A 23,326-nucleotide genomic window follows, 5' to 3' on the forward strand; every position below is an offset into this window, starting at 1 on the left:
TTAATTTCATTTAAAAATTTTCATTCCTTGTTTTTTGAAACTCCAGGAAGTGAGATGGGACAATTTCAGTTATCTCCATTTGTTTTCTGGTTCTCAGGGATAGCTGTCTTTCATTACCTAATGTCCTATACCTTAAAAACCAATGTTAATATTTTGTCTGTTTTGATGTTTAGGCATCTAGGTAGAAGGGTAAATCTGGTCCCTGTTAGTATGACTTAGAAGCAGAAGTGACCTCAGAAATGACATTTAACCTCCCTTAACAGTAAGTGAAAGCACGTTAAAGACAGAGGGTACAGCTTGGGATGGAAAGGAACTTGATGTGTTCTAATGACTAATAGAGGAGGTGTTCTAATAACTAAGCAACCAGTGAATAAGTGGAGAAGTGGCTTCTGATGAGGGTGAAAAGGAACGCAGGGCCCCAATCACGCAAGGATTTTCTTCTGCTTGCATTTTTAGAACTGTATATAAATTGGCATGTATAGGTTTGTGATTATTGTATCATCTTTATAAATTGTGCCTTTTACTTTTTTATAGTGTCCTTTGATTCTGCTTGGTCCTTTAAACTTTAGTTCTACCTAGTCTGAAATTTTTGTTGCATATGATGGGGATCTCTTTACTTACCTCTTTATTTGTAATACAGTCATACATTGGTCAATGATAGACCTCATATGATGATGATCCCATAAGATTATAATACTGTATTTTTACCATATTTTCTATGTATAGTTATGTTTAGATACACAAATACTTACCATTGTGTCACAATGGCCTACAGGATTCAATACAATAACATGCTGTACAGGCTTGTAGCTGCAATAGGCTGTACAGCCAGGTGTGTAGCACACTATACCATCTAGGTTTGTGTAAGTATATTCTGTGATGTTCACACGATGACAAAATCACCTAATGGCATGTTTCTCAGAATGTGTCTCTCTCATTCAGTGGCATATGACTGTATATCTTTCTCATTTTGTTTTTACTGTGGTTTTTATAAATCATACTTTGCCTGGGTTTGTTTTTTAAATAAATCTGACAATTCCTTTATTTTTAAAGGCAGTTTATTTGATTTGCGTTTTCTCTAAGAATGGATATATTTTATTTGATGATTTGTTCTGTTTTATGATTTGTTTTCCGTTGCTTCTCCCTCAGTTTTTCTTTGCTTTATTTTTGTAATTGGATCATTTACTGTTTGATTCATTTCTTTTTCATTTGCTAATTTGGAAAAGCATCTATACTTTTCCATTCCATTAATTATTAACTTACTTTTTTAATATACTTATAATCTTCCATCTATTTTTCTGCCATTATTTAAAAATACATTAGCAATTATTTAGTCTAAGATGTTCTATTACCCCCCAAGTTATTCTATTTTCCCCTGCTCCCACTCTTATTGAGACCTTTAGAATATCTTCATTTCTAAATTAAGAAACTTAATTTCTGTCTACCTCATTCTATAGGTAGATGTCTACCTCACTCTCAACTGCATGTGGAAAAATTTTACCTTCCTCCTTCCATCTCCGCTGGATCAATTGTTAGATTTTGCTAAACTAATTTGGTATTTTTTAGGTGTAGATCATTATTGGAATTTCCATTGAGATTATCAGAAACTACTCTGTTTTAGATGCTTGTTTTACATTTAAATAACATTAACAATAATGTCATTATTGAATATAATATACAATGACATTACATACATTTAAACAACACTTTCTCAGAAAATCTAAGAGACAAATCCATTCAGACTTACCTATCTTCTCCACTGTTTCCTTCTTTCTCATCAATGCCCACTTTGAGGTCTCTGTTTTGCATCATTTTTTAGTTTGAGTGAAGTCTTTTCTGGTATTTTTTTTTAGTTGGGGTATGTGATCTGTTCTCTGAATTTTTGCATATCTAAAATATCTTTCAAGCTCTCTGGTGAATAATTTTTTGGCTGGGTATAGAATTTTGGATTGCAATACTTTTCTCTCATTAGTCTCCCATAGTCTGTTTGAAACTCACTTTATGTTGAATTCTTTTAAGCGCCACTGGTGATAGGAAAGATGTGGACTCTCAGAGTCAAGATTTATTTTATTGCCTTCTCCCACTACCAATGTTATACATGAAAGTCTGATGCTAACATGAATCTTTTCTCTTCTAAGTAACTTACTATTGTGTTGAAAGGTTTTTATTTGTTGTTCCTAATAGCTTAAAAGTTACCAAAATATGGCTAGGTGTGTCTTTTTCACCATCCTGCTGGAACTAATCAAGTCATTTGAATTTGCAAGTTCAAAATTTCTTCAGTTTAGATAATTATTTTCTTATTACATGTGTAATCAATTTCTTATCCTCCACGTGTTCTTTTTTCTCTTACTGGAAACTCTTATTATTTTCATGTTATATCTCCTGACTCTATCATCCAACTCTCTTATCTTTCCCATCGCTCCTCTCAAAGATGTCCAGGTCCTAATCCCTGAAACCTGAGAATATGCTACCTTGTGGATGTAATAAAATCAAGGATCTTGAGATGGGAGAATTATCTTGTATGATCTAGGTAGGCTGAGGTGATAACAAAGGTCCTTTTGTAGGGATGTTTCCTTTTACAAGAGAAGCAGGATATCAGGGAAGAGAGGGAAGATGCTATGCTACCTGCTTTGAAGATGTAGGAAGGGGCCGTGAGCCAAGGAGTGTAGGTGGCTTCTAGAAGCTGAAAACGGCAAGAAACACATTTCCCCTCAGAGCCTCCAGAAGGAACACAGTCTTTCATACTAATTTTAGACCTCTGACTTCTAGAACTGTAAAATACATTTGTGTGTCCTTAAGCCACTATGTTTGCAGTAATTTGTTACAGCAGCAATAGGAAATTGATACACCATCTTTTTTATATTTTTAAACTGTGGCTTGAAAGCTTTTTATGTACTGATCACCCATGCCTCTAATTTGAGTATCAAAAATGTTAGCCTCTTCTTCATGTCTCCTACTAAAGTGATTTTTTTTAACTCCAGAATTTTTTTTCTGTGTATTCTTGAGTCTCTGAGTGTGCTCATGGTTGTTTATTTATGTTGTTGTATGCCTTTTTTACTGAGTATCCAGTCTTGCCTAATATTCCTCTTTCTGGTTGCTTGGCCCTATGGAATGTGGTACTATTGTTCTTTGCCAGTCCACTGGGAATCTTGCAGGGTATGGGAAGTACAGCTGTCTCTCTCCCTGGTCCAGCTGTTTGGAAGCAGGAAAGTTGTTCTAGCCAAGACACCTGGAGGAAGCCTCTCTACTTTCTGGTCTCCTTATACTCTCCCAGACTCCAAGGCAAGAAGGACCCAGTCCACCATTGCAGCTTCTCCTTGGTCTCTTTGGAGCCAGAGAGATTCTTCACATGCTCATCCAGGGTTGTGTCAAACTTTCCACCAGGCATTCAGCAACAACTTTGGTTATGATCGTCTCCCTGGGGCTTGCTGATGCTGGTTTCCAGATAAAACTCAGTCTCCAGGGGTTAGCTCCATACCACTTCTTCCACCTAGAATATCTGCTGAGCACAAGGCTTCACTTGGATTTGGTTTTCTCTTGGCACCAGCAGTTATTTGACTCTAGTGGGCCAGAATGATTGGAATTAGTATAGGAGACGAAGAATGCTACATTATCTTCCTGGAACCCTGGGGTCTAGTATTATTTTTTTATCCTTTTGAATAATTATAATTTATGTGTCCCACTTTTTACCATTAAGTTTAATTTATATAAGCACAATTATAATTTTTCAGTGGTGTCATCTTCATTCAAAAATTAATCTTTACTCTGAGATCTCTCTTCACTTGGCTCCTCGGAGAAGGTTAATACATTTTCAGATATTTTGGAGATCTGGGAATTTCATTTAAGTGACGTTCCACATAATCAATGTCTTGAATCATCCTTTTTGACTGTTTATAAGAGAGATTGCTTCAGATATAACTCCTTCGTTCTGGCCTTGATTTATCCAGAGGAGAAAAAATGTCTCTGATTGTTCATTTTCTCTACCTTTAAATATAATGCTCATTTCAGATTGTAAGTTTGCAAAATTGTTTTTACTTGTTGCCAATTATTTTTTAAAACCTGATACATGGTGATGCCTATTTTTAATCTTAGTTGCTATTTTATATATGTTTAGAGCTTTATTCTATTTTACCTTTTTATCAGTGATCCTAACATCTGTTCATTCTGTGTTCTTCGAAATGTTGTTATTTGTAGGCTAGATTACTATGATTTACCCTCCTTGATTGATAATCTTTTGCAAATTTTTAATATTTGTATTTATTCCTTCAGTGACCAGAATATGATTGTCACTTTTGTTTTCTATTTGCTGATTCAGTGTTTTGTCACAAGGCCTGCGTTTTTATGGTTTCAAGTGAAATGAACATGTTTGAAGGGCCTACTATGTGCTAGGAATAGGTATATAATAGATTTTTTTTTTCATGGTAGGACTTTAGCCTATTGTGTCATTCAACTCGAGAGCACCATCTACTTTATATTTCTCAGGGTTGTACAATGGGATGTTTCTGACCAGCCTGGAACGTACCATTAACCTCATTTTACATATGAAGAAGTTTATACTCTAGAGGTTGACGGACTTTCTCATGATCATATAGTGAATAAATAACCAAATCAGTTTTAATTCAAGCATTTCAGACTTCGACTTCCACACTCTTTCCAGGCCATCATCTAACAGCTTCCCATAATAACCAGCTCTTGGCTGCTTTCAACAACAATTTTATTGGGTCTATTGTGGATTTCATTTTGTTTTTATTTTATCCTGAACTGTTCTTGTTTAATAGCCTGTCCCATTTTATCTTTTTGAGAATAGATTTTATACCTTTTCTAAAATTTTCTTGCAGCAGACCTATATCTGGGTTGTGCTTATCTCTGAGTTCCTGCACTTATTTTCAGCTTTAGTATAGACAAAACACTGCAGTGAAAAACAAGTTTTTTGATGATCCAGATTATTTTTTTCTGTTTACTCATACTACCTTGAATTTAACTGATGGAGCTTTGTGTTTCTGTTGAAAATGGTCTTTGTGTGAGCTATTTCACAGTCATACACATTTTTTAAAGGCAAGAATTGAGATGTAGCTATCTCTGTCTCTAGTTTTTGCGTGTTTATTTATTTTGAGAAATCCACATCTGCATAACATGACAATTCCCCAATCTTATATTAATATTTCAATATTTTGAAAAGGATGGTTGCCCCTTGAAGAAACAATATTCTTTTTGATGTGTATCCCTGAAATTTCCCAACCCCATGTAAGGTTGGGCTACTTTCCTACAGGACAATCAGCGTCCTGTGACTTCCAACAATTTCTCCTAATATTATTATTTATTATTATCATTTTTTGAATTCTGTATTTTAAAAAATATCCTTTCAATAATGAAGGTTGACTTATTTTGGAAACTAGATTATTCTCAGTAGATGTTCTCAAGTTACCATACATAAAAACCTGCTCTGTACCTGCAAAATGTCCACTTACTTGACTTTTCTTCAAAATGGATATGGGTTTATTTTATTAAATTTCCTGCTTGTCTGATAATACCAGAGGAATATTCTATTTGTTCATTTAAACAACTTTGTTCTTAAGTGTTTGGCTTGGAGCAAAGAAACTAAATTAATCAGGGTTGCATGTTCCTGTCCAGTGACTTACATAAAATGAAATTGATGGCCTGGTCTTAAGTTATACAGGTGGTTCTTGCTATTAAAATAAATTCCACATATAAAAATTTACTTTAGCCAGACGTATAAGGAAGGGAAACATTTGTCTATTGTTTCCAAACCCAGTTTGGTTTTTAAGGTGTCTTTAGTCCAACCTTACTTCTGTTGTTAAACTGTTCTGCTAAAAATAGTTCTGAATAGTTCAAAGCCACATCTTTGCTGTTCTCATTTATAATCTGTTGAATTTATATCATTGAGGAATAAATGGATTAAATTTTAGGGGTGAGTACTTTTCAACAAAGTAATTCAAGTGTGATTAAGCCCTTTCTAATTATATTTGTGACTTCAAACAACATTTCAATGTTTCATTTAAATAAGTTTTTAACCAAGATCAAATTTTGGTGTTTAGATTCCTCTTTCTTTCCTTCCAGGAACAATGAAATACAGGCTTACTAAATCCACTGAGCTACATTATCTGCTAAACACCTGAATCAGGTCACCTAAAAATGTCAACTAGATGACCAGGCATGACAGGGATCTTGAATAGATCTATTAAAAGATGTGGTGAGTAGTAAAGGCAAAATAGCAAAAAAGGTATGAAGAGCTGAGAGATAGAGAGTGACAAACCTCAGAATGGCAGGTTTTTTTTTTTTTTTTTTTTTTTTTGAGATGGAGTCTCATGCTGTCACCCAGGCTGGAGTCCAGCGGTGCAATCTCCGCTCACTGCAATCTCTGCCTCCTGGGTTCAAGTAATCCTCTTATCTCAGCCTCCGAGTACCTGGGACTACAGGCATAAACCACTATGCCCAGCTAATTTTTGTATTTTTAGTAGAGATGGGGTTTCACCATGTTGGCCAGGCTGGTCTCAAACTCCTGACCTCAGATGATCCACCTACATTTGCTCCCAAAGCGCTGGGATTACAGGCATGAGCCATCGCTCCTGGCCAGAATGGGAGTTAAGTGATTGATAATGTGTTCATTATAATAATGATGTCTGTAAGAGGCTGCACCTATCTCAACCTCAGCTGACCTTACCTTGTGAATCACTGCACTGGGCCCAAGCAAATGGGTCTCATAGAAATGAATGTGCACATCAAAGACATCAAGTATCAATAAGTTAGGAAAACTCTGGTACTTACATATATAGGTAGAGGCAGCTTAGATAGAATGGAAAGAGTATACAAAATTGAGGAATTCCTAAATGTGGAATTAATTGGGAAGAAGATTTCTTATAGGAAATTTTAGTTTATCATTTATAAGAAGCTATCAACCACCTTCCTTACAGCAGTGGGTTTCCTTATGCAAAACTACACTTTGTGTGCAGCTTTAATAAATCATGCCCCTTAACAGCACTGGCTACAGTTCATCACTCTTTGGGGATAAACAGAGAAAAAAGAATGGAAATTTGTGAATAGGAAATGGAAATAAAGCAAATGGTTAGAAGAAAAAATATTCCCTTAACAAAATATTGGCAAGATGAAGGAAGCTGAAGGTCCTAGAACTTAGATATAACAATACTGCTAGGATGCTTTCATGGAGACAGCTTAAGCTACATAACCTTGGGGTTTAGAGAAGACCCTAAAGAAATAACTCTTAAATTATCCTGAATATCTAAAATGTTACCCCAATAATCTCACTATTTGTTCATTCTCCCAGTGGTACCTATATTTGACCATTGGGACAGGCACTCCTCACCCCTAAAGATGTCAGTAAATGAATAAAAAGTCATGCAGGTAGCAAAATTCCCGTAGGCCCTTTCAAACCATGACCACTTTTGCTTTTAAATTTCCCTTCCCAGTTCCTGCTCTCATTAGGTTTTGGTCAACCACTCTCAGTTTTGGCAACATCCTTATTCCTTTACACGAGAACTTCAGCCAGAAACCTCCCTCTTCCTGGTCTTTATCTTGGCTGCTAAATTTGTGTAGAGGAAAAGCAAGTTCACAACTAAGACATCAAATCAGAAAGAAATTGCAAGTTTGTATGTAGAACCAAATACAGAAGAATATCTCTCAGTATGCATTTTATTTTAAATTAAAAGTCCTACCTGTCTTAGATACAAAATGTAAAAAGAAAAAAAAAAGTTTGGGAGACATGAGTTGTATAGTTCTCTGTCTCCCAGATGGCCAGAGCCACATATAAAACTCTCAGGACCATGAGATGATACTTTTGGAGGAAACCATTGCTCTCATCCTTCCAAATCTCCATGATCAGTTCTGGTCTATAACACACTAAAAACAAAATCTTTGCTTCTTTTGGGGGGGGGAACCCTAATTTTTTCTGCTTAGAGTTCCCTGGCAAAATTTCTCTTGAATGACTCCCCTTAGCTGGGTTCTTTCTGGGCGTGTTTCTTCACAGGCTCTTATGTAAAATTGATGATAGAGGATCTCAATTTTGCCTAGAGTGAAAGACTTGACATTCATTATAGAATTAAAAGCCCTACATGATTATGCTCCTGCCTGTGTCTCCCACCTCATCACTTACCTTGCTTGGGTCACATTAGCCAACTTTCCTTTCCTCAAAAATGTCACTTTTCCGCATGGATCTTGTACTTGCTGTCCCTTTGCTTGGAATGCTGACTCCAGCTCTTCACATGACTACATCCTTCCCATCATGTTGTCACCTCTTCAAAGAAGCCTTTCCTTACCACCCTATTGAAAGCAGCATTTCCTCACCCAGCAGCAAGTTGTTATCTGTAACCACTATCTTAATTTATAGTCTTCATAGCAGTTATCAAAATTACTAGGCTTATTGATTATTTTCTGTCTCTGCCCACTAAATTGTAAGCTTAATGAGAGCAGGGCTCTAATCTATCTTGTTTATGGCTGTATCCCCAGCACATAGCACAATGCCCAACACATATTAAGTGTTCAGAAAATATTTTTGCATGACTAAATAAATAAGTGAACAAATGAGGACAGTTGCAACCTTTCTGTCCCACCTCATACAAGGTGAGGTCTTATATGCTGGAGAACTCAGACGATTCTGAGGGCCTGGAGATACAGCCCAGAAAGAGCATCAACACGACCCTTTAGTGAAGATAAACACTTAGATGCTGTGTCTCCGCACTGCTGCCTCACAAATGGTAAATACACAGAGAAGTGGGCTGCTGGCACTCCATCCATCAAAAGGTGCCTGCATCTGTCTGGGTACTTGTAGGAACCTGATGAAAATGGCTTAATAAAGGGAATTCTTCACAAAGGAGGGGGCCATATGTAAGAGGAACAACAGGAGTGGTAGAACCTCAGGGATTGAGAACCATACCAGTCATTACCACCCCAGGCATGAAGGCACAAATAAGTGGTCATTGAAACCTGACAGCACCTGAGACCTTCAGTAGAGAGAAGTAGCTGACCTCCAGGGACATGGCAAGGGGGGCGTGAAGGTGGTGGAGGAGAATACCTTACCCTTCTTTCCTTGACTCCTGATCTCAGGACGACAGGGGAGCCTGTTGAGGTATCAGACAGGATGAAGTGCATCTGGAGGAGCTAATGAAAGATCCAGCAGAGCACCCCTCACTCAGAGTGTCAGTGAAAGTCAGGAACTCTGATATGCTCACAGGATATCTGGCTTCCTTATTAGGCACATAATTTTTCTGGCAAAATCTAGTGAAACACAGTATACTGACCAAAAGCCTGGGCATTGAAGCTGGACAACTGTTGAGTGTTGGTTCCTTTACAAACTAGTTGTGTAACTGAATGTATCAATTTCCTCACAGGTAAAATGGGATCAGAGAGATTTGTTGTGAGGATTAAACACCTTGAGTAACTTAATATGTATGGATGCTTAGAAGAGTGCCTGACAAATAGTAAGTCTTTAATAAATGTTCATTTGTTTTTTGTTGTTGTTGTTGTTGTTGTTGTTTTTATTTTTAGAGACAACATCTTGCTCTGTCACCCAGGCTAGACAGTGCAGTGGCACAATCATAGCTCACTGCAGCCTCTAACTCCTGGACTCAAGCAATCCTCCAGCTCAGCCCCCAGAGTAGCTGGGATTACAAGTGTGTACCACCAGGCCTGTCAGTTTTCCTATAGGCTTCTTGACTTCAATGTCTTGACATAGTCTAGTCCCTAAGCTCTCAGAACTAGCATCAAGATATATAGTAAGGCTGGGCACGGTAATCTCAGCAATTTGGGAGGCTGAGGCAGGCAGATCACCTGAGGTCGCGAGTTCAAGACCAGCCTGAATAACATGGAGAAGCCCTGTCTTTACTAAGAAATTGTTTGGCTGAGTTGGTAGCTTAGTTATAGGACTTTAAACTGAACATTTGTCAGATCCTTCAGTTTGGGGTCCTGATTTGGGATTTCCTCTTTATTAATGCCTGTCTTACACTGTACAACATTACATTTGATAAAAACAGTGATTGACTCTCTTGGAATGTTTTTTTTTTTTTTACAAACCTCCTATGAACACTGAATCCAGGACTACCTTTGGTTATCTAAATTGGATTCCATTTTTCCAGAATTGAAATTCATTTCTTGTAACTTCCTAATGTCCTGTAGATTTTCCTCGAGGCTTAGCAGAATGAGCATTTTTCAAAGGACAAATCCAAGGAAGCCCAGTGCCTTGAGGAGAGGATGGTCAGGCTCTTCCAAGGTCCTGATGGGGACACTGATGTTATCTAAATTAATTAGCACTCCCATGAATTAATGTCCAAGGTCTCCTTTTTCATTAACAACTAGAAGCTAGCAGAGTTCTCTAGGATACTTTGTAGCATTCTTTCATATTCCCCAAAGAGAGACTAAAGCTGTCTTTTCTTGGCCTCTTCTACTCTAGACATTTGCTAATGACTAATGACTTCTCATCAGGTTGAGCACTAAATCCACTAAATTTGCAGCAGCCTAGCATACATTGTAGAATGCCATTCCAGTGATCAATGATGCACACATATATAGATTGTATCCATTTTTCTCAATTGTAAAATAAAAGCACTTGAGCGTATCATTTTAAAAAAACACTATAGTTTCTGATATGTGTGTATGTATCTACACTGCGCAGCCAGCCCCAAATACCACTTTGCTTAACATCACATTGGAAGAAGGTTAAAATTTAACAACGGATGGTAAGTTGAATGTCAGTTGTACAGACCTATTGTTAATTTGTGTGAAGGGTCTGTTTTGCCATTTTAGTTAATAAAAATATTTAGTTAAAACAAATATTTCTTGAATTCAGTTCCAATGTCAGACCGCTGATGTTGAATTCAATTCCAAAATCAGTTCAAGAGACTGATGTTGAAAGTGAATTCAAGAAAACCCTATTATTGCTGTCTTCTAATTTAGGGGTTTTCAGGAATCTATTTGGGTACTGGGATTACTGTACTTTCACTGGATAAACACAAGAAACCATCCTTCATAATTGATGGCTATAGGCTATAAGGACAATAGCCACAGAAGCCAAGAATCACGTGTTCATCAAGCTGTGGGATCACCTGAGATAAGCATGGGAGGTGGGATGGAGCAAAGAGGATTAAAAATTCTTGAAGTCAGAGTAAGACAAAAACAAAGATAATGATCCAAAAATATCATTAATTATCAATATTTTAAACCCCATGAGTTACAAAAAAATAGAACCAAATGTTCATTATCTAGCCAAGGTATTGAAACATAATTTAATGTGAATAGAACAGGAAATCTTGAGAAACCAAAAATGTCAAATATAAATGAAACTTTGGTATAAATGTGCTCAGTATTTATATCTTAAGAACTGACCATATACATGGTATTTTTAAATGACACATGAATACATTTCTTACCCCAAAATACGAGACCATAGTTCAATAAATACAAAAGTGTACATGTTACTCTACTTGCAATTTGTATACAATACATATTTTTAAATGTCAGCCTACAATTTGACTCAACTTTCTAAAATTCACATTTAATTCTCTATATACAGTGTAAAAATACTTTTTAAAAATATAAAATTTATTTTTATTATATAGGACAGATTTATTACTTTGGATTTAAAATGTAAGATCACAGTTCCTTTATAAAAATACCAGGTTCCAATTTTACAAGTTATTCTATTGTCTGGAAGTAAGTAAAAGTTTCTCTTTAATGAGATGTTTGATACCCAACTTTTAAAATTCTTCTTAAGGCTTCAAGAAGCTACCCTTCTACAATACAAAACAATATATTATTTTGATAGATTCTGAGAAAATAAGAAGATAGAGATTAAAAGCTGAATAGTTTCTTTTCCCAGGTCTTAACGTTTGCCAAGCAACTGCTCTCTGATATTGACAACGATTTTGAGAAAACTACATCTTCCTTTATATTTCTTTTCATCATAGAGATCCTATACACTTTTCTGAGTTGTTAGAAATTCTTTTTTGATCAGGGGCTTATTTTCTATTCTGCTATTAGCAGGAATAACAGACATCTACTATTCTCTAGAATAATTAGAGTCATTTGCTAGCTGGTAGTTTCAGCTGGGCTTTAGAGTAGTGACTTAGGACACGTTTTATTGTTATCTAATTAGTTGGCTGCAAATTAAAGCATGGATTTGGGTAGTCTTGCTTGGACTTCCTATACTTTTCCTATAATGTGAGAATTCATTAATTTTCCTGTTTGAACATAGGGTCTGGTCATTTCCAGCAGGGGCAATTATTTTTATATGTTCAGTTTGCTAGAAAAATGCAATGCAACCATGGGTCCATTTAATGCATCTTTTTATTCTAATTGTTGAACTAGGGTGCACTGAAAGTGGTGAGCCTGTATACAGTTAGTCAGAAATAGTCTAAACCTAGAATGTGTTACTAGAGAAGAGGAAATTCAAGTTGACATTTATATCATCTTTTTAGGATTTCGGTATTTAAAAATATAAGGTAGTAGTTAGTGTCTTCTTCACATTATGACCTCCTAATGCCTACTTCCAAAAGAAAAGGAAAGGAAAGAAGGAGAAAGAGGAGGAGGAGGAGGACAATGAAGAGAAGGAGAAGAAGAAGAAAAAGCACTGCCTCCTATTTGGGATGAGAATCAGCACAGAAAAGTAGGAGTAAGTGATTTTGGGTTAAGAAAACCCACCTGCTGAGGGCAACATTTCCCAAAGTGTGTCTGCCTTTTGGGTTCATTGGTGTTCAGGGAAAAAAAGATTTCATGTCAATTTAATGACCTTGGAATCCAGGCAATTTGCTTGACTTCTCTAAGCCTCAATTTCCTAATCTGAGCGATGGAGATAGTTTTCACCTGTGGCATTAGATTGTTCTGGGGATCAGATGAGACAAGGGGCTGAGCATGAGCCCCACACAGCATCAGCTTGAAAAATGGTAGAATTTTCAGGATCCTTGATATCCAGTGTGCACTATGAACTTTCAGTTGACTGATGTATAATTTGCAGTATGTCTCTACTGCATCTGACAATAGCATTTCCTTTTTTTTTTAATTTGAGATGGAGTTTCGCTCTGTCACCTAGGCTGGAGTGCAGTGGCGCGATCTGGGCTCACTGCAGGCTCTGCCTCCTGGGTTTACGCCATTCTCCTGCCTCGGCCTCCCTAGTAGCTGGGACTACAGGCGCTTGCCACCACACCTGGCTAATTTTTTGTATTTTTTAGTAGAAATGGGGATTCACCGTGTTAGCCAGGATGGTCTCCATCTCCTGACCTCGTGATTCGCCTGCCTCGACCTCCCAAAGTGTTGGGATTACAGTCATGAGCCACTGTGCCCGGCCAACAATTGCATATCTTAATTTATATCATGCATTTGTGGGATTATTATCTTGTGTAAAAGTCTTTAGAAGATGCTTCTCAAATAAGTGTTTTATATACAACATATTCCAATAAAAGAAAGTAATTTACAGATAAAACAAATACATTTAAAAATAAGTTATAAAACATTTAACAATAATGTCAATTTACCTTAAACCTATTCCCAGTTATTTTAAACACTTACAGTACAACCACTAAAGTAACATATTAGTATTTATTTGCCAAGTCATCAGACAACATTCTCTCTTGCTTTGATTCCTTCTTGCTTCTCATAGCCCTAATCTCTTTTTTTTTTTTTTTTTTTTTTTTTTTGAGGCGGAGTTTCACTCTTGTTGCCCAGGCTGGAGTGCAATGGCACGATCTCGGCTCACCACAACCTCCGCCTCCCAGGCTCAAGCAATTCTCCTGCCTCAGCCTCCCCAGTAGCTGGGATTATAGGCATGCGCCACCACGCCCAGCTAATTTTTTGTATTTTTAGTAGAGACGAGGTTTCTCCATGTTGGTCAGGCTGGTCTCGAACTCCTGACCTCAGGTGATCCACCCGCCTCGGCCTCCCAAAGTGCTGGGATTACAGGCGTGAGCCACTGCCCCCGGCTCATAGCCCTAATCTCTATCAAATATTAACTCTCATTCTTAGCCACTGACAAAATTGAGTATGGACTTCCTTTTCAAAAAAGTCTACAAATCTAGATTTTTTTGACATTATCTCCAAGGTTGTACAAATAGTCAATGTGATTTTGTGTTTGTGTTTATGAAAAGCATTAATTTATCATATAACGTTAAACTATGTTCTGTTTTGATATTTGTCCATGTTGTAATATACTAGCAAATGGGGAGGGGGCGTGGAAGTGCTCAGCTCTGTCTCCCTCTGAGTGGCTCTGTGCCTTCAATCAATTGTGCTAGTATGCTAGCCCTGATGAGATTTCACCATGTTGCCTTCTAAACCTAACCTTCCTCCTTAGAGCCAATGGTGACTCCATCATCCTCTTATTCACTTTTCCTCTGGGATTAAACAGAGACCAAATGCTGTTGAGTCTGTCCTCCTATCTGCCTTTCCGTCTGCATTGCTACAGTCACTGGGCTAATCTACAGCCTTTTCCACCCCTCACCTAGCAATAACTCTCTATCTGCTTTCTTTGTCTCTAATCTCTTTCTACTATTGCCCTGTGTAGTGCTGATAGATTAAGATCTGAAAACATGGCCCTAAGCTTGCTGCTTGCCCTGCTTAAAAGCTACCTGTGGCTCCTCACTCACTACAAAACAAAACTCTTACAAAGTCAATGGAAGTCCCAGTACTTCATCATGAATATCGTTTCTCCCATATCTCCACAGATTGAAAAAAATTCATCCCCCATTATCCTGCTAAAAGCCATTTCCTCTATAAAAACCACTTTGGTTCTCTTTTCTTCTGCCACAAATACTTTATCTTTAGCTGGAAACACACACACACCCACACACACACTATATATATATATATAAAAATATGTATGTATGTATTTACCTGGCACATGCTGGTTTATTCTTACCTTTATGTATTTACCTGGTGTGTGTGTATACATATGTGTGTATATGTATTTACTAGATGAAAAATACATATATAGATATATATTTATACATATTCACACAATACATATACTATATATGGTGTATATATAGATAATATATATAAGATACATATATATGATGCATGTATATAAATATATATCTTCTTAACTATAAGCATCTTAAAGGCAAGCTCTTATCTAAATCACTTTTGGTCTCCTCCACAGTAAGGTAAAATCTATTCTCAAGTAATTATATAAGGGAGAATGGACAGGCAAGGGAGTAAGCTAACTGGAGTGCTGTATTACCTGATTAAAGGAACTAACATAAAAATATTTAATATGACTTTTCTAGTGTTGTCAGTGCCAGGCCTCTGAGCCCAAGCTAAGCCATCATATCCCCTGTGACCTGCACGTATACATCCAGATGGCCCGAAGCAAGTGAAGAATCACAAAAGAAATGAAACTGGCCTGTTCCTGCCTTAACTGATGACATTACCTTGTGAAATTTCCTTCTCCTGGCTCATCCTGGCTCAAAAGCTCCCCCACTGAGCACCTTGTGTCCCCCGCCCCCGCACACCAGAGAACAACCCCCTTTGACTGTAATTTTCCACTATCTACCCAAATCCTATAAAACAGCCCCACCCCTATCTCCCTTCGCTGACTCCCTTTGTGGACTCAGCCCACCTGCACCCAGGTGAAATAAACAGCCTTGTTGCGCACACAAAGCCTGTTTGGTGGTCTCTTCATATGGACACAAGTGAAACCAATCAAAGCACCAAAGAGAAAATGTTAGAAACTAGACCAAAAGGGTTTTATTTTAGCTATATGAGGAAAGGAAGATTATTGAGTCTACGTGGTAACTGGCTAGATCTGCTTTAATTATGAATTTTGAATCACCTTCTATGCCGGTCCAACCTCTGATTGATGAACTAAATGGCACAAAATTTATTTGCCTAAATTGAACGTGGCTTAATGAGATTTCTTTATATAAAAAGATATTACTGGCCTCCCTCTTCCAAGAATTTAAAGAAAATCTTGAAGTCATATGATCAGTAGCCATAGTCTGTTTTTTTGTTTGTTAAAAAAATTGCCTGGTTTCTTTTTTATATTCCTTCATTTATAATCTATTGAGCACCTACTATGTAACAGCTACTCTTTAAAGAAGCACACATCATCCTTTTTATCAAAATTATGACTGAACCACTGCATTCGAGCTGATGTCTGCTATTTACTGACAAACTAAAAACAGTCACATCACTTCAAAGCTGGTTTCTTTTCCTGCGTCTCCATGGGTGACACAAGTAAGCCTGCATCTTTCCTCTTTTTCCATCTTAACTTCTTTTCATGGTCTGCTGTGTTTTCTCTGTATCCCTTGCTGCTTTTTGTTCCAGGCCCTTCTTTCTTAAGATAAAGTTTCTGAATCACCGCTATCAGCAGGGAGTCAGGCAGCATGCAGAATAGTCAGAGGCAGATCGTTGGAAACTCATGGCTTTTTAATTTAAAGGTTGACTAGGTTACCCTGTAGCAAAGAGGTGTGTTTTTTTCATTTGTTTGTTTGTTTCATGATTTTTGTTTTCATAGGTTCACAAAAAGGAGGTGAGCCAGATGGTTCCTGGAAAGAAAAGAACAAGGAAATTCCAGCAATCACAAGCTCTGGGCAGAGATAACCACAACACCTCACCTTGAGAAAGCAGGTCTGAGGAGTGAGGTTTTTCTTTTCTTGGATGATTTGGCAAGCCTCTCCCTGCAGAGCTTGTACTGCAGCCACAAATGTTTGCAGATAGGCCTCCAGCCCTCAGTGAGCAAGTGAGAACCTGGGTCATCACCCTTCCCATTTCTGCTCCACTTTCTGCTTCCCCCGAGTTCAGGCTGGGCTCACATTCTCCTTCAGCAAGGACTCAATTAGTCCTCTTCCTCTAAATGTGGTGCCTTGTATGCAAGGCTGAAAAAGGATAGCTCTCTGTAGGGACTGATGGGGCATTGCCCTCGAGCCTGCCCTAGGCTCAGGATCTAGAGACTGTATGGTGAAATGTGTGTGGGAATAAAGGGAAGAAGGAAGTCACTGAAGAGAGGAAATAAAGTGGTGGTGGGTGGGGAGTGGGGCTTTGGGAGGCAGGTATGGGTGACAAAACCTACTGCATTAATTAACATATTACTTGTTGCTACAACAGATAAATCCAAACATTTCAGTTGCTTAATCCTAAGAAAACTTAGTTCTTGCTCACAGGAAGTCCAAAACAAGTATTTCTGATTGGCAAGCAGCTGTCTTCCTAAGCTATAATTCAGGAACCTAGATTCCTTGAATCGTGTGTTCTATCACCTTTAATGTGTGGCTTCTAAGTTCCTCTCCAACAAGCTAGAGGAAGGGCAAAAACCTGGACAGTCAAGTGTAAGGGCTTTTATGGTTCTGTACTAGAAGTGTCACACATCACATTTTCTTATGTTCGCTAGGACCCAGTCACATGGCATGCACAATGGACAGAGAGGCTGGGAAATGTAGTGTAGTTGAGTGCCCAAGAGAAAAAAAGGGGTTGGTGAGCAACTAGCTAATTTAACATTGCCTATTTAATTTTGCACAAGGAAAACCCTGAAGATAGTTCTACAGTACAGATCTACAGGTTGGAGTTGTCATATTCCTGGAATTAAAGGAATTCTCAAAAGTTGAATACAATATGGAGAATCCTTGGATTGTATAGTTGCCATTGATGTCTTTTGATTATCTTAGTGTTTTATGCCAAGGTATTTTGGCTTCAACTACTGGTCATCAAAATGTTGCTGAATCAAAGACCTGAACTTATTATATTGAAATTTGTTTGTGTTGTTTGCTAAGAGGACCAAACACCCTCTTTAATTATGAGCAACAATGGACTTTTAAATATTTCCCCTTCAAGACAACCTATCACCACATATCTTTACAAAATTTTGACTTTATTATGTTGCCCTGCTTCCAGCAAGATATACATGTTACCAGTGTATATCTTTTTAAAGTTACTTTAAAGATAAAATGGTAAAAAGTTCTGATGCTGTACCCGAGAACTTAAAGTATGATAAAAAAAAGTTCTGATGCCCTAGAAAAATTAATTCATCATCAGATTTAAAGATGTGCCTCATTATGTGCCAAGAATTGTGTTAATAGAGAGATGTTTCTCTGTCATTCAGTAAGTTTGCTTAGTCCAGGACAGAACTCAGGAGTCTATTTCTAACTAGACATTTTTACTGAATGTAGAATTTTGGGTTGAAATGTCTTTTCTTTCAGCACTTGAAAAATGTGTCACTTCCGAATGGTCTTCATGGTTACTGATGAGAAATCTGTCATTTATTCAATTTCTTTTTTTTTCTCCTGTAAGGTGTTATTATTCTCTGGCTGCTTTCAGGATGTTTTTCTTCATCTTTAGTTTTCAGAAGTTTAATTTTGATGTGTCTTGGTATGGATTTCTTTGGACTTATTCTTCTAGCGTTTTCTCAACTTGAATCTGTAGGTTAATGTCCCTTGCCAACTTTAAGAGGGTTTCAGCCATTATTTGTTTGAGTAGTTTTTTTAGTCCCCTCTTTCTTTACTTCTTCGAGGACTCTGATGACACAAATGTTAGATAAATTTAAAGATAAATTTTATCTTTAAATCTTTTATTTTTGCAATAGTCACACAGTTCTCTGAGGATCAGTTTACTTATTTATTTATTTTTTGAGATGGAGTCTCGCTCTGTTTCCCAGACTGGAGTGCAGTGGTGCAATCTCGGCTCACTGCAAGCTCTGCCTCCTGGGTTCACGCCATTCTCCTGCCTCAGCCTCCCTGGGACCACAGGCGCCCGCCACCATGCTCGGCTAATTTTTTGTATTTTTAGTAGAGACAGGGTTTCACCATGTTAGACAGGGTGGTCTTGATCTCCTGACCTCGTGATCTGCCCACCTCGGCCTCCCAAAGTGCTGGGATTACAGGCATGAGCCACTGCACCCGGCCCAGTTTACTTTTTTTTAATGTCTTCTCTTTGTTGTTCAGATTGACTGATTTTTATTGTTCTATCCTCTAGCTCATTGATTCTTTCCTCTCCCCTCCACTCGCTGTCGTGCTCATCCTCTGACCTTTTTATCTTGGTTATTATATCTTCCATTCCTAAAATTTCTGTTTGGTTATTCTTTATGTCTTCTAGATATCTTTCTATTTGTTGTTACAAGTGAGTTTTCATTGAAACTGGGACATTTTCATAGTAAGTTATGAGACTCTCAATCTCATTTGAGCTGGCTTTCTTTGATACTGCTATGGCAGAGGAAGTGGGTGGTGGGGGAGTGGGGGAGAATGGTGTCACCAAATGTGATCACAAGTCCAGGTATCCCATTCAGTCTCCACTGACACCTGAAGCAGGAGCTCCTCATTACTGTTGGACAAGGGTAAGAGTTCCAGCCTCCCACATAGTTCCCACTGATGCCATATTGGCATTGGCTGCACTATCAGTGGGCAATGCTGAAGTTCCTGACTCTCCTACAAGCCTCCTCTGCACCCCCCCTCCCAGCAAGGATACCTCCCAGAAGGGAGGGATGAACCCTCATTACTGCTGGGTGGCAGTGGAATCCAAGCTGCTAAGTGTTCTCCATGGATACCATGGAATGGGGGTTGTTACCAGATGATGAGGTTAAAAGTTCTAGCTCCCTAGTAGGCTTTCTCTATAAAACCTTAGTGGGGGTATTGAGAAGCCTTGTTAATAGCCTTTCAAGGGTAGAAGTCCAGGCTCCCATTTTGTTCTTGCTGAGTGAGTAGAGGAAGGGAGATAAAAATATATACATGTTTTTAACCTGTGGTGTTTGTCTGAAGTAGAACAATTATTGTCTGAAAGCTTTCTGTCTTCCTAGACTGGCTCTTTGAAACAGGCTTTTGTTTTTTTGTTTGTTTGTTGTTGTTGTTGTTGTTTTGGTTTGCAATTTTTGGCATTTCTGAGTTACCAGCTTCTTCAGCACCGAGTCTAGGATATATGAGGCAAAGGGAAAATCCAGGGAACTTACCACTAAGTCATTTTTCAAATCAAGGCCCCTAACCTTTCTACCTTCTTCTCTCCATCTTTTGCAGTCTTAAGTTTTAATATATATAACATACAGGGGTTTTAGTTGTACTTAGTAGGGGAATAGGAAAAAAAATGTGTTTACTGCATTTTCCCAGAAGTGCAAGTACAATTTTTATGCACCTTTTAAACACGATCAGATTTATGCTAAAAGGACCACTCTGGTTTTTCTTATGGAGAATTAACCATGAAGTGGATGGGGGTTGGGGGAGAGGAGTGGGGAGCAGTAGAAACAGGGAGACTAGGAAGAAGGTTATCATGGGCTTTTGGTCTAGGGATGATAGTGTCTCCTATTAGGATGCTCATGAAGAAGGTGGTCAGAAGTAGTCAGATTAAAGATATACTGTATTTCAAATGTAGAGCCAATATGGAAAAGCTGGTACAACCACACAGAGTGAGAGACTGTATGTCCAAGTTCCTGCAATTCCTGGGTTTACATGGAATACTTTGGAATATGTCTAACAAATTACATTTTTGACACATGTGGCAGGATGGGGTTTTCTTTCCTCCCCCTTCTTCATCCAGTCTCTAGAAGAGTTTTAGTGTGATAGAAAATAGAGACGAAAACTTTGTTTACAAAATGATGCAATCGTTATGCATTGAAAAGCAGGTCAACATTAGCAAGAAGAATTTGACTTGTCTTGTAGATGCTTCTTCTCAAAATTTGGAGAGATTCAAGGGTCCCCTTTGATTGACAGGAGAGACAAAATCACGGTTCCATCAGCTGCATTTCCAGTCTGGGTCTGGAATATGATGAAGACTTGCTGTCTCTCTTTTAGGATGTAGAGCCAGGTTGTGGAGATGGGGAAGAGGACAGAGAGGCGGAAAAGAAGGGAGTAGAAAAAAAAATCAAAAGAAACACCAGTGATACATACCCTTTTGAGGTATGTTCTGGACAAGTGTCTGGAAGTGTAATAATATGAAAGGTTTTGCAACATTTTCTGAATTCCATGTAATATGTTATCTTCATATAGTAAGTGTCCCTGTTCACTCTTCTAATATTGTAAGCAAATTGAAGAGACATTCATCTGAAGTGGTCTTCTATAATTTGCAATCAAAGAGATTTAAACTACAACAGTGCTTTGAAGTAAGACCAAAAAGTGTAATCCAAAGAAGGAAATAGAATACAAATATAAAGATCAATACCTCCTAATGAGATACAATAATTGAATCACAAATTTGGCTCTAAACTTTCTGGTAACAGAAGTAAAAGGGTAAACATAATCTGTTATAGAGATCTTATTTACCACTAGGATATAGTATAACTGGTCCTCAAGAGAAATAAATATTACCATACAGTTTAACTCTGAAGAATATTTCTTACATATGTTCACAGAAGGTAGACCATTTTATTGGAAGTCAATTTGTCAAGTGGCCAGTGTATTCTTGAATATAGTCTCTTTTTTTTGAGACAAAATTTTGCTCTTGTCACCCAGGCTGGAGTGCAGTGGCATGATCTCAGCTTATTGCAACCTCTGCAATCCGGGTTCAAGCGATTCTCCTGCCTTAGCCTTCTAAGTAGCTAGGATTACAGGTGCCCATCACCACACCTGGCTAATTTTTGTATTTTTAGTAGAGACAGGAGTTTCGTCATGTTGTCCAGGCTGGTCTCGAACTCCTGACCTTAGGTGATCCACCAGCCTTGGCTTCCCAAAATGCTGGGATTACAGGTGTGAGCCACTGTGCCCAGTTGAATATAGTCTTAAATGCATTTTTGACCATGAGGTAGTCTTAGGAATGAATGAAATAGTATATTCATAAGTGTTCTGCAACATTTTCTGAGAACATTTTTAAAGAACATTTAAAATGTTGATGTGTAACATTTAAACATTAATGTTTCTAAGAACATTTTTAAGAATATATTCCAAGAACATATTCTTTAAAAAAGTATTTGTAATAGACAAATAAAAATTGTATTTATGGTATACAACATGATGTTTTGAAACATGTGTACACTGTGGAATGGCTAAATGAAGTTAATTAACACATGTGTTAGAGTGGGCAGATACCCAGACATGGGCAGGAGAAAGGAGCCCCTGAGAAGGGAAAAGTCTGGGAAGGCTAACGCCTGAGGGACCACCCAGAATTCGCACACTAGTAGCTTCTCTAATTCTAGAGTGGGTGGGCTCTTAGTCAAATGTGAGTAGCAAGGAGAGAAGGTACCTACACAGAAAGGGATGCCTCTTAAGATGCCCCAGTAATCATTCCTCAGCAGTTAAAATGTTAGAATATTGCTAGCTACAGGCCGGGCGCAGTGGCTCACACCTGTAATCCCAGCACTTTGGGAGGCTGAGGTGGGCAGATCATGAGGTCAAGAGATCGAGACCATCCTGGCTAACATGGTGAAACCCTGTCTCTACTAAAAATACAAAAACAGTTAGCGGGGTGTGGTGGTGGGCGCCTGTAGTCCCAGCTACTCTGGAGGCTGAGGCAGGAGAATTGCTTGAACCTGGGAGGCGGAGGTTGCAGTGATCCGAAATTGCGCCACTGCACTCCAGCCTGGTGAGGGAGCGAGACTCCACCAAAAAAAAAAAAAAAAAGAAAGAAAAAGAAAAAAAAGAAAAGAATATCACTAGTTACATGCTGAAAAGAAGGGCAAAGGACATTCCTAAGAAAAACCTGGTGCCATTAAGTACAGATTAGGGCAGAAAAATTCCAAAGAAAGATGCAGGCACAATAGATACAGACTTGGCTGCAATACAACCTTGCTGAGTTGATGGTAATGAGCAGGACTGCCATCGGGCAGGATTTGTATCCAGCACGGGGTGCACACATGTACACCAACTAGTGATAAAGCAAGGTCCCACAAGCCTGGGATGAGAGCTAGGTGGAGACAGGGCAGGGACTTAAGACAGGCGTGGGAAAACTAGACAAGAAAGAAAGGTGGAGACTTGAGACAAAGGCAGGAACCTCAAGAAAGAGTCCGACACAATAAAAACCCGAGCAGAACTCTCGAGCTGCTGCTGGCTCACCTCCTTCAGCTGCCCACTGTGCTTCATCTTTGCAGAATGTACTGTCTCTTTAAGTAACCCTCTGCTCTCTATTTTGCTTCAGTAAATTCTCTTTTTGGCTAAATCAGTTGCTTGGCAGAATGCTTTCTCCAAATAGGACAAAGAACTGAGGATCCCTGCACTTCCCAGTAACGTGCCTTATCTTACATACTTCTATCGTCTATTTGTGGTGAGAATACTTAAAATCTACTTCCAGCAATTTTCAAGTATACAGTACATTGCTGTTAACTATAGTCACCATGTTGTGCAGCATATCTCTTTGAATTTATTCCTTCTGTCTAAATGAAATATTGTATCTTTGACTCCAACCCCTGGTAACTATCATTCTACTCTTTGCTTCTGTGAGTTCAACTTTTTTAGATTCCCCATATAAG

General features: G+C 38.2%; 1 long non-coding RNA gene across 2 annotated transcripts; it reads left to right on the forward strand.

The window, feature by feature from the left end:
- Positions 1-223: 223 nt before the first annotated feature.
- LOC105479490 (uncharacterized) lies at positions 224-17,963 on the forward strand. 2 transcript variants are annotated; one of them, XR_985927.2, is made up of 5 exons: positions 224-482; positions 6,079-6,211; positions 9,363-9,452; positions 16,472-16,696; positions 17,471-17,961. It is a non-coding gene; the product is annotated as an uncharacterized lncRNA (long non-coding RNA). The 2 variants fall into 2 exon arrangements; XR_985926.3 differs by having other exon boundaries at positions 16,472-17,963.
- The last annotated feature ends 5,363 nt before the right edge of the window (positions 17,964-23,326 follow it).

This window comes from Macaca nemestrina, chromosome 5 (assembly GCF_043159975.1).
Source record: "Macaca nemestrina isolate mMacNem1 chromosome 5, mMacNem.hap1, whole genome shotgun sequence".
Lineage (NCBI taxonomy): Eukaryota > Metazoa > Chordata > Mammalia > Primates > Cercopithecidae > Macaca > Macaca nemestrina.